We start from the raw sequence: 9,913 nt of genomic DNA, 5'->3' as shown, positions 1-9,913 counted from the left end.
TTAGGATTCTGGAATCCAAGCTGCACACGTTATGTACATGGTTTGGGGGTTTTTTATTCCAATTTCAAAGTATTTTACAAAAACAAAGCAAAGGAGAGAACATTTATTTTGACTCCCGGGTTCAGAGATTTCAGTCCAAGGTCAGCGGCTCCATTGCTTTGGGTCTGGGAAGAGGCAGAATAAGAGTGTGTTGAGAATGTGGCAGAAGAGGCTATTCCCATCATGGTGGGCAGGAATGGGGCTTGATGCTGGGAGGGAGAAGGGGAGGACAAGGAAGAGACAAAGAGGGAACACAACCTGGAATAAGAAGTTTCTTGTCACAATGATGTAATTTCACCAAGTAGATGAGGCTCACCTAACAATCTGTTCAGGTTTGAACCCATTACCTAATATTGCTCAGTAGGATCGCCAGCTGGGGACCAGACCATCAACACAGGCACACTTGGAAACACTTTATACCCAAATGATACAGTGAGTTTACTGAGTCAGTTTCGCAAGTTCAAAGGGTTCATGGCAAGTGAATATGGGCAGTACTTGTATATTGGAAACTTAAGAATAGTTAAGATAGCAAAATTCCATGGCAAATTTTTATGTTTAAAATATTTTAAAGGGACACCAAGAAACCTGTACACAAAGGATACAATTACATAGGTTATCTGTATTTACACTTTATTCCTACAGCCTACACAATGGTTTTTAGTTTTACCCACGGTGACTGTACTACCTGCTGTTGATCCACACACCTTTATCCATGTCAGCTCTCCTGTACATTCAAGTACAGAATTTGGTTAAAGACCACTCAATGTAATCTTTTTTTTTTCCATTTATAGAGAAGAATTTTGCTTTGCTCTATTCATATTGCTCTTATTTTTGTATGACATTGAATTTAATCATCTGAGCATGATAAGATAATAAGTGTTCCCATCCTGTTGCTTGGATACCATGGCATTAACATTCTAGAGGGTAATGAAACAGGAAACGTGGGTTTCCCCCCTACGGTAAGAGCTGCATCTAAGGAAACTTTTACTTATATTCCTTTAATATTAAACATAATCAGAGTTTTGTTTTTGTTTTTGTTTTTGTTTTTACCTTATACACTAGACTTAATCTGGGACTTGACCATGGGAACTGGGCTTTCTATGTAACTGACAGGACATTTCACCAGGCACAAACAACTAATTTTTTATACTTGCTTTTCTTAAAATATATTTTGAATAACATTAAAATATACTTAAGAGACTATACTTAACAATCTCTTAATAAGTGAAAACAGATGAAAACATTACATAAGCTGTGTTATCACTTATTACTTATTAAACTTCTCAGAAACCTTATATGATAATTTAAACATCCTTCTCTAATCAAAAGATGCCAGCAAAGAAAGTTCTCAACCTTAGTCAAGCAGTATAGCACTGTTTCTTTTTAATAATATCAGTCGACTTGAATTGTTAAAACATAGACTGAAACACAATTCAATTTGGGTTTAGGATAGATGAAGGTAGGACTTACAGCTCATAAAGAAACCATGATAAAAAAATCTTTGTTATTTTTTCTTCAAAAAAAGGAGAAATGCTAACATTGACTTATTTAATAAAAACATCTGTGTTCTGTGGCTTACCACAGGAAAAATTTGAAAGTGTTAACTTTGGTAAGTGTTAATAAATGTTTAGCCAGGGCCTGCTGGATATTTAAAATTTGTGTTCCTAGAGAAGGGCAACATAGCTAGAAAACTGAGCTACACAGAGAGGGAACATGAGTAATGTCAGGAAGATTTGCTTAAAATAAGTAGGAGATATAACTTAAAAGATGTAACCTATAACATTTCCGTATTAGCTACATGTAAAGCGTGTGAAACTTAAACAAGATATCCAAGAATTATTCATGAAAAATCATAAAGTTTTAAAAAAAGACTTAAACCAGAAATTCCTGGTCATTTTTTACATATTCCAGTATTTGAAAATGTACTGCTTTTAGAATGACCACTTTCCCAAGTCAATACAAAGATCTTCGGAGACCACAGGCAAACTATGAGGGATAGTTCTGAAATCTGAGATGATTATTGTGAAATTTCAATAGGGGAGAAAGAGGTCAGGAACTGCCAAGATGCTTTTGAATAATAAAAATGAGCCATCCTTTCTTCACTGGATATATTTGTAGCTATAGTGATAAAGAGCACACTATCCCCTATAGGATAGAAAATCAAGCGATGTATTTAGGAGAGAATCAACTATAAATGAAACGTTGATACTGGAATGAGGGCACACTGTATGTTAGTAGAAACACATAGGTCTATTAAAATATAGTTTCTAGCACTTGAATAACATTATAGAGGGAAAGTGACTTATAATTTATAATATAAGTTAAACTATATAACACAAATTTATAATATGCAGCCTAAACATTGACTTCCAAAAGTTTTGGAAAATTACAGTCCAAAATATTGTACTATTAGATGCATAGGCTTTTCTTGGGTACAAAAATGTGCTAACCAAGAAAGACTAAGAACATGGGACTGTGTTTTGTTTTATTTATTCAATTGATCAATTAAACATGTCAAGTGATCAATTAAAGTATTCCAAACATATATGCTGATGAAGATACCAACTTAGAAACACATAAGCAACAAACCAAACAATAGCGACGTAATCTTCACTAAGGACAAATCATAAGGACATTTGTAACAGGAAAGATTAAAAAGAGAATTTGGGATAGCCAATGTATAGCTATGATTTGGCAGATGAAGACTAAGACATGACATCTCCAGGAGCTGATTAGGAAGTCACAGAGGCCTGATGGAGACTCTCAGGCATCTACAACAGCAGTAAGGGCTGGCAAGAACTGAAGGCTCTATGTGTGAACCAGGGATGCTCCTGGAAATTGTTTCCAGAAAAACCCCTGTGCCAACCCTGGTTACAGTTGGCCATGTTGAAAGTATTCCTCTTCTCATTGGATCTGCCTGCTTCCACTTTTGCTCATTTTCTAGTGGGCCCATTCTATTCTCTCTGGCTCCATGTTCTAATTGCTACCTTGCTCACCAGACAGCAGAGCAAGCTATAATCCAACCAGATTGGTAAAAATAGATCACTCTGGGACAACAACCTACACGTCTATTGAGAAAAACATACAAAATGCACAAAGATGAAGACAAAACTCAGCAGCCGAGCAGAAGAAGCTGCGTGGATAGGTGTTTATCCTCTAACTTGCAGTTTTCAGTCAGCTTGAAGTAGCAGCAAAGGACCCATTTTTATATCATTTTAAAGTTATGATCTTTATGGGTTTCTGGTTAAAGCCTAAGAGTCCCATTAAACAAACCAAAGTTAAACTAAACAAAGCAAAGGAAGCTAAAGCAAGCCAAATAAAAATCCAGTACTGCTGTCCTTTTGAAGAGGGAGAACAACCATTCTGTACTCATTCATTCATTCATTCATTCACCCATTCATTCACCCATTCATTGATTATCAACTTATTTCTTATAAAGCATAGGAACTGATCCATGTTCCTTTGCACCATGGTCCATTTCTTCAGAAATTTTAGATAATAGGACTTATTCTTATACATTAAAAAAAAATCAAGGTTTCAATATTTTATTAATCTTAGAGAAAATATTTTCCAATATTAACATAGATTGAAGGTTGGTTATTACACAATTATGAAAAAGAAATTCAGATAGTTTCCCCTTAAGACTTTTGCAAGTGCTGCAATGTCACCCTGTCTTTTACATCAGAGTGTTGCTAAATAAATGCAATTTAAGACATCTTTGTGAATCAACATTGTTAAAAAAAATTGTAATATTTATGAATTACCCATTACCATTTGGCCTATACGTTCCCTGTAAGGCCATGACATCATTCAGATTGAAATAGAGTTTTTGAAAGAAAAGGAGTTCAAGGAGATTCAATCATTTTATCCTCAAAGAACCCTTATCTTTAATAGTACCTTGAAGCTGTGTGCGAAACACAACCTCTCCCTCCTAGCAGAACCAACCATGTTTTTTACTTCAAGTTCCATGAAAGCCTGTGCCTTTAGTGTGCTAAAAGTAAGAGAAAATGTAAGATACTTAGGCAGGTCAAAATCAGTAAGATGGGTTTTTTTTCTTAGAATGCTTACTTTTACTACAATTAAGACATTTTGAAAGAAATTTTAGTAAAAGACATATTTGAAACCACTTACTGATAAACCGTAAAAATGGGACAGGCCATGATCAGACCGCTGGAGAAAGCAAATTTTGTCACAGACTTGACAAAATTTTAAATAGACAAATAGAAAATGTATAAATCAGGAAATTTAAAGATCAAAAACTATTAAAAGTACATCTTTAAACCAAACACAAACAAACAAACAAGACCCTTTTAGTTTTTCTCTGGAGACAAGGTCTTTGTCAGTTTAAATTGTCAAGCAGCCGTAATCTAGATTCTTCTAGGAAGCCAATTTTAGAGGGGTCAGGTAGACAAGGTTTGCTTCAGGTAGGTTTCTAGGGAACTATCTTGGTTGCAGTGATTGAGGTATGAAAACCTGTTATTGTAATCAGCAACATTTTTGGGTTTGTGTTCTGGGACGTATAAAGTTAGAGAAAGTGAGATGAAATTAAAAAAAAAATAGCTCTAAACTAGAGCTCTGGCCTGGCTGGCCAGTGAGTATAGAGAATAGGCCTGTGCCCATGCCGGGCCCATGCCCATACCCAGTGCTGAGGCTGCAAATATCAGCTAGGTGCCAGGCTTTTGTGTGGGTGCTAAGGATCAGAACTCCAGTCCTTTTGATTGGATGGCAAGTTCTTTTCCAACTGAGCTGTCTCTCTTGCCTTCTATATTCCTTGTTTTCCTTATAGTGTTCTTATTTTCCTAAGACATGGGGGAAGTGTTTTCATTATAAGCCTCTTATAAAACAAAAAGTAGTATATGAACCCAAATTCTAGGAAACATAATAAGACTCAATAATTATAAACTAGCAAGAAATGAATTGTGTTCATCTTTTCTCATTACTATTTTATAGAATCCATCAAACATGCCACAATGGTGAGACTATTTTACAGTAAAAACCACCACAAACTTATTTGTCATTAGCATGTAATTTCATTTATTGCATATGTGTGCAAGTATGCACACGCGCACACACACACACACTATTCTTCTCCATTATCAATTCAGTACATTTTATTTTGTGATACATTTCAAACTGAATAAAACTTTTCTGTGTATTTTTGTTTACATTATTAACTAAATATTTAGATTTAGTGTGTACAGGATGCCTCAGACACTCCCATACCCCCACCTCACCCTACCCTACCCTTTATTTACTAAAATAAATAATTTTATTTACTAAAGTAAATAATTTTATTTACTTGTTTTTAAGTACTTGCAAATGCATAAAATTAAGTTCAGTCACAACAAATGAATGTGCCCTATTAACATCCATATTGTGATGTTCACAGAAACCCCCCTCCTCTTTTTTCATGGTTAATTAATCTCTACTTTCATTCAGGGTATAAAATACTTTTCTGATTTCTTTGTATTTTCGATTACTAGAATTTCCTGTGAACAGACTCACACAATCTGTACTTTGAGGTAAGGTTTCCTGCACTCAGCATAATGATTTTGAGCTCAGCCTGCATTTTTTCATGTGTCAGCAATTATTTTTTCTTGCTATGAGGTAGTGTATGGTATGTCTCCGTCTTCTGTCTTCTGAGGTGGCTTCTGAGTTATATGCAGCATATAGCTTCTTTGAATTATGTTTCTAAAGGAGTAGGATCCTGGAAACAGCTATGGTGACTTTTATTAACACAGTAAGCACTGTGATTTTGATTTTTGGACATAAATCAAGGCATAAAGCAAGTTCAATAAAGAATGAATAAGGAGTGTAGCTGCTTGGACAGGCACAGGTCCTCATGGAAAATGCTTTCCCTTTTTTTTTTTATAGCATCTTCAGAGGAGAGGACTCAGATCAGGTAACAATTTTCTGAACCCAGGGACATAAATCTTCTCAGCCCTCATAAATTGATCTTTGTGAGATTTTATCCTGAAGAGCAAACTTGAGCAAAACAAGCAAGCAAGCAAGCAAGCAAGCAAGCAAGCCATCCCTGTCAAGGTGCTGTCAAATATGTTGAGAGCATGGGACACACATCACTCCAGTCCATCTTCAGAGGCGGCAGCAGCATGGTAGGCTGGAGATAGGACTGGGGGATGGGAGTGTCTGAGGCTTCCTGTACACACTGCCTTCTATCATCCGATCACTCAGAAGTTCTGGCTTTGGGGAGGCTTTTATCAACCAATTAACAGAAACCTCCAAAGCAGTTTGCCCACTTAACTGTTGGAGAACTCTGAGGCCCCTTTGATGTTTGGCCTTGGCACACCAAGTGGTAATTCACAGAAAGATAAAAAGATTTAGGGCACTAAAAGACTATTCTTAGTAGATTAAAGCCTCGTTGCTAGTTCAATGACAAAGGTCTTTCAATATATATTTTCTTTCCCATCTAGAGTAAATATGCAGTCATCCTACATAAATAATGAGAGAAAATTACAGCACTGGAGAGAAAGCCACAGGACTGTATGATTTGAAGGCTGATGAATGAGAATAATGTTAAATAACAGTCTAACACCAAAGGAAAAGAACCTGTGTTTGCTAAAGCAAATTTAATATTTTATTTCGACTCTTCCTTCACAAAGCTTTTAAAGGCATCACACATCTTTCCCATAGACCTTTGCTCTGTTGGTGGTCCCATAGTTACTAATTCTTGAGACCAATCCCTCTGACTTTGACTCCTTTCTGTTTAGCCATAACAACAATAACAAAATGCCACTCCAAGGAAATTTAAGTGGAGAAACACAAGATGACAGTGGATACTACTGATGTGAATTCCTTGAGACTTAAACACAGTCACACACAAGAAAGACTTGAAACTAGAACTGAAACTTGATGAGTGAGCTGCCCTGAGATGTGTGAAGGCCACTGAAGAGGGACAACAGAGAAGAGACAAAAATAGGCATTAAATACTGGAGAATTAAAGAATGGGGTATGGGGAGGGAATGTCAGAAGGGGGAGGGGCGAGGGAGGAATGGCAGAACAGGAAGAGGCCTTAGAGAGCTGGAAATAGTTTAAGGAGGAATAGGGAGGAGGAGAGAAATTTTGCTAAAAGATTTGTTACATTTCCTGTTATTTCTGTGTTCCTTGGAGAATAGATGTTAAAGCAGGTGCAGCATATTCGTTTGTAGAGATTACTGAGTCATTTATTAACTAGATAGTCTATCTGCTCTTTGTCCTGTGTCAACATAGACTCTTACAGCCTTCGTGTAATTGAACAATTCTTATTTCAGAAGTGCAAGTACCATGGTATGTATCTGTCAAAGATTTGGACCTAAGAACTTTAAATGTAGAAATTTACCTTTGACAGAGAAGATTTAAAAACAAAACAAAACAAAACAAAAACTTTTAAGGATTTTTCTACAAAGGGATACTAAAATTTAGCATAGTTGTGTTTGCTTTTATCTGGAATGATGAAATACTTTGAAGGCTGTGTTCTGAGTTCCTTAACTCTCCTCACATTCTAATTAGTTGTCCTTGTGGGTTTTAGGAAGACAGAATGTGGGCACCAAGTATGGGGACAGATGAAGAAGGAAAATCAAGCATATCGATTAACATAAATCTGCATGCTTCCCTTGAGTGTGTGCTGCTGTGGACATTGCATCTTCTGTCTTTTGTTGTTATGTGCTTAGTCAGTTGTCATTAATTCAAAGAAGAAGGAGAAGGAGGAGGAGGAGAAGAAGAAGGAGGAGGAGGAGGAGAAGCCTAGTCTCCTTTAAAAATTTAGCTTTAGGCTGGGCAGTGGTGGCACATGCCTTTAATCCCAGCACTTGGGAGGCAGAGGCAGGCGGATTTCTGAGTTCGAGGCCAGCCTGATCTACAGAGTGAGTTCCAGGACAGCCAAGGCTATACAGAGAAACCCTGTCTTGAAAAACAAAAAAAAAAAGGGAGAGAAAAAAAATTAGCTTTAATTTTTGGCAATGTTTTCCCATGAGAACTCAGCATGTGAAAACACTGTATTAAAAGGGAGAGTAGACTCCAGGAAAAGGAGTGTAACTTTCAGAAATAAATCTTCCTTGCCCTATGACCAAGTCCTATACCTATTTCCTTCAGCTCACTCCTGGGAACTTCGCCTGATAAGACCTCAGTTCTTAATCTGATTTTTTAAAAAAAATCCCTGTATGACAAGATCTCTATGCTTCCTATCTGACCTGGTACTTTATTTTTCACCATAATGACAATTATTGCAGAAACACATTTATGAAGTCAGAAGAAAGTCTGCTAGAACTCATGGACCAATCAGTGCAGCATGATGCAAGTTTTTGGGAAACATGAAGGAGCTGCTGTACTATAGTCTTTCTATTTTTTGAATTTATATTATTAGTTTGTGTGTGTGTGTGTGTGTGTGTGTGTGTGTGTGTGAATTTCACAATGTGCACTCCAGTCAAACTCCTCTGCTCCCCCAATACCTGTCCTCCATCATGACATTCTCCCTCCTAAACAAAACAAAACTAAACTGAACTAATAAAAATTCCCAGTGGAAGCTGTTATATGTCAACAAGGCATGTCACAGTTTACCTTTTTCTTTTATGTTTCAGTTCTTTTTTTTCTTTTATTGCATATTTTCTTTATTTACATTTCAAATGTTATCCCCTATACAGGTCTCCCCTCCAAAAACCCCCTATCCCATCCCCCCTCCCTGACTCTATGAGGGGTCTCCCCCAACCACCCACCTACTCACCCACCCACCCACACCTGCCTTCCAGCCCTGAAGATACTGTAGCATGTAATAAAATGTGTTCATAGCAGCCTTATTTATAATAACCAGAAGCTAAAAGAACCCAGATGTCCCTCAACAGAGAAATGGATACAGAAAATGTGGTACATTTACACAATGGAGTACTACTCAGCTATTAAAAACAATGACTTCATGAAATTCACAGGCAAATGGATGGGACTTGAAAATATCAACCTGAGTAACATAACCCAGTCACAGAACACACACAGTACGCACTCACTGATAAGTGGATATTAGCCCAAAAGTTTGGAATACCCAAGATTCAATTCACAGACCATATGAAGCTCAAGAAGAAGAAAGACCTAAGTGTGGATGCTTCAGTGCTTCTTAGGGGGGAACAAAATAATCATAGGAGGAAATATGGAGACAAAGTGTGGAGCAGAGACTGAAGGAAAGGCCATCCAGAGACTGCTCCACCTACATAAACAGTTGCCAACTCGGACGCTTTTGTGGATGCAGGCAAGTGCTTGCTGACAGGAGCCTGTTATGGTTGTCTCCTGAGAGGTTCTGCCAGAGCCTGACAAATACAGAGGCAGATGCTCCTAGCCAACCATTAGGGCTCGAGGTCCCTGATAGAGGAGTTGGAGAAGGGAGTGAAGGAGCTGAGGGGGTTTGCAGCCCCCATCGTGGGGAGCAACAGTGTCAACCGGCCAGACCCCCGGAGCTCCCCGGGACTGGTCCACCAACCAAAGAATACACATGGAGGGACCCACGGCCAGGGCCTTATATGTGGCAGAGGATGGTCTTGTTGGACATCAATGGGAGGAACAGCCCTTGGTTCGATGTCCCAGTGTAGGGGAATCACAGTTTACCTTTTTGTCCAAACTGCTTCACTTGCAAATGTTCATTGCAAAGAGGTCTGGTTCCAGGCCTCTGGCTTCTGCCACACTTAATTTCTTCCTATCTTTCTTTCTTTCTTTCTTTCTTTCTTTCTTTCTTTCTTTCTTTCTTTCTTTCTTTCTTTCTCTCTCTCTCTCTCTCTCTCTCTCTGTCTCTCTCCCTCTCTCTCTTTCTCCTTCCCTCCCTCTCTTTCTCCTTCCCTCCCTCTTTCTTTCTTTCTTTCTTTCTTTCTTCCTTCCTTCCTTCCTCCTTCCCTCCCTC

The 9,913-nt window shown here is 37.9% G+C and overlaps 1 long non-coding RNA gene across 2 annotated transcripts in view; it reads left to right on the top strand.

Moving 5' to 3' along the window:
- The first annotated feature begins 961 nt into the window (after positions 1-961).
- LOC116094038 overlaps positions 962-9,913 on the top strand; it is a 24,445-nt gene continuing 15,493 nt past the window's right edge. The window contains exons 1-3 of one of the 2 annotated variants that reach the window (XR_004119944.1): positions 962-998; positions 5,914-6,152; positions 6,471-6,621. This is a non-coding gene — a long non-coding RNA (uncharacterized LOC116094038). Of the gene's footprint in view, positions 999-5,913; positions 6,153-6,470; positions 6,622-9,913 lie in introns of those variants that run through there. The other variant, XR_004119945.1, reaches the window with a different exon arrangement.

This window comes from Mastomys coucha, unplaced genomic scaffold (assembly GCF_008632895.1).
Source record: "Mastomys coucha isolate ucsf_1 unplaced genomic scaffold, UCSF_Mcou_1 pScaffold16, whole genome shotgun sequence".
Taxonomy (NCBI): domain Eukaryota; kingdom Metazoa; phylum Chordata; class Mammalia; order Rodentia; family Muridae; genus Mastomys; species Mastomys coucha.
The sequence above is the reverse complement of the archived record's forward strand: the minus strand, read 5'-3'. Positions and strand labels throughout refer to the sequence as shown.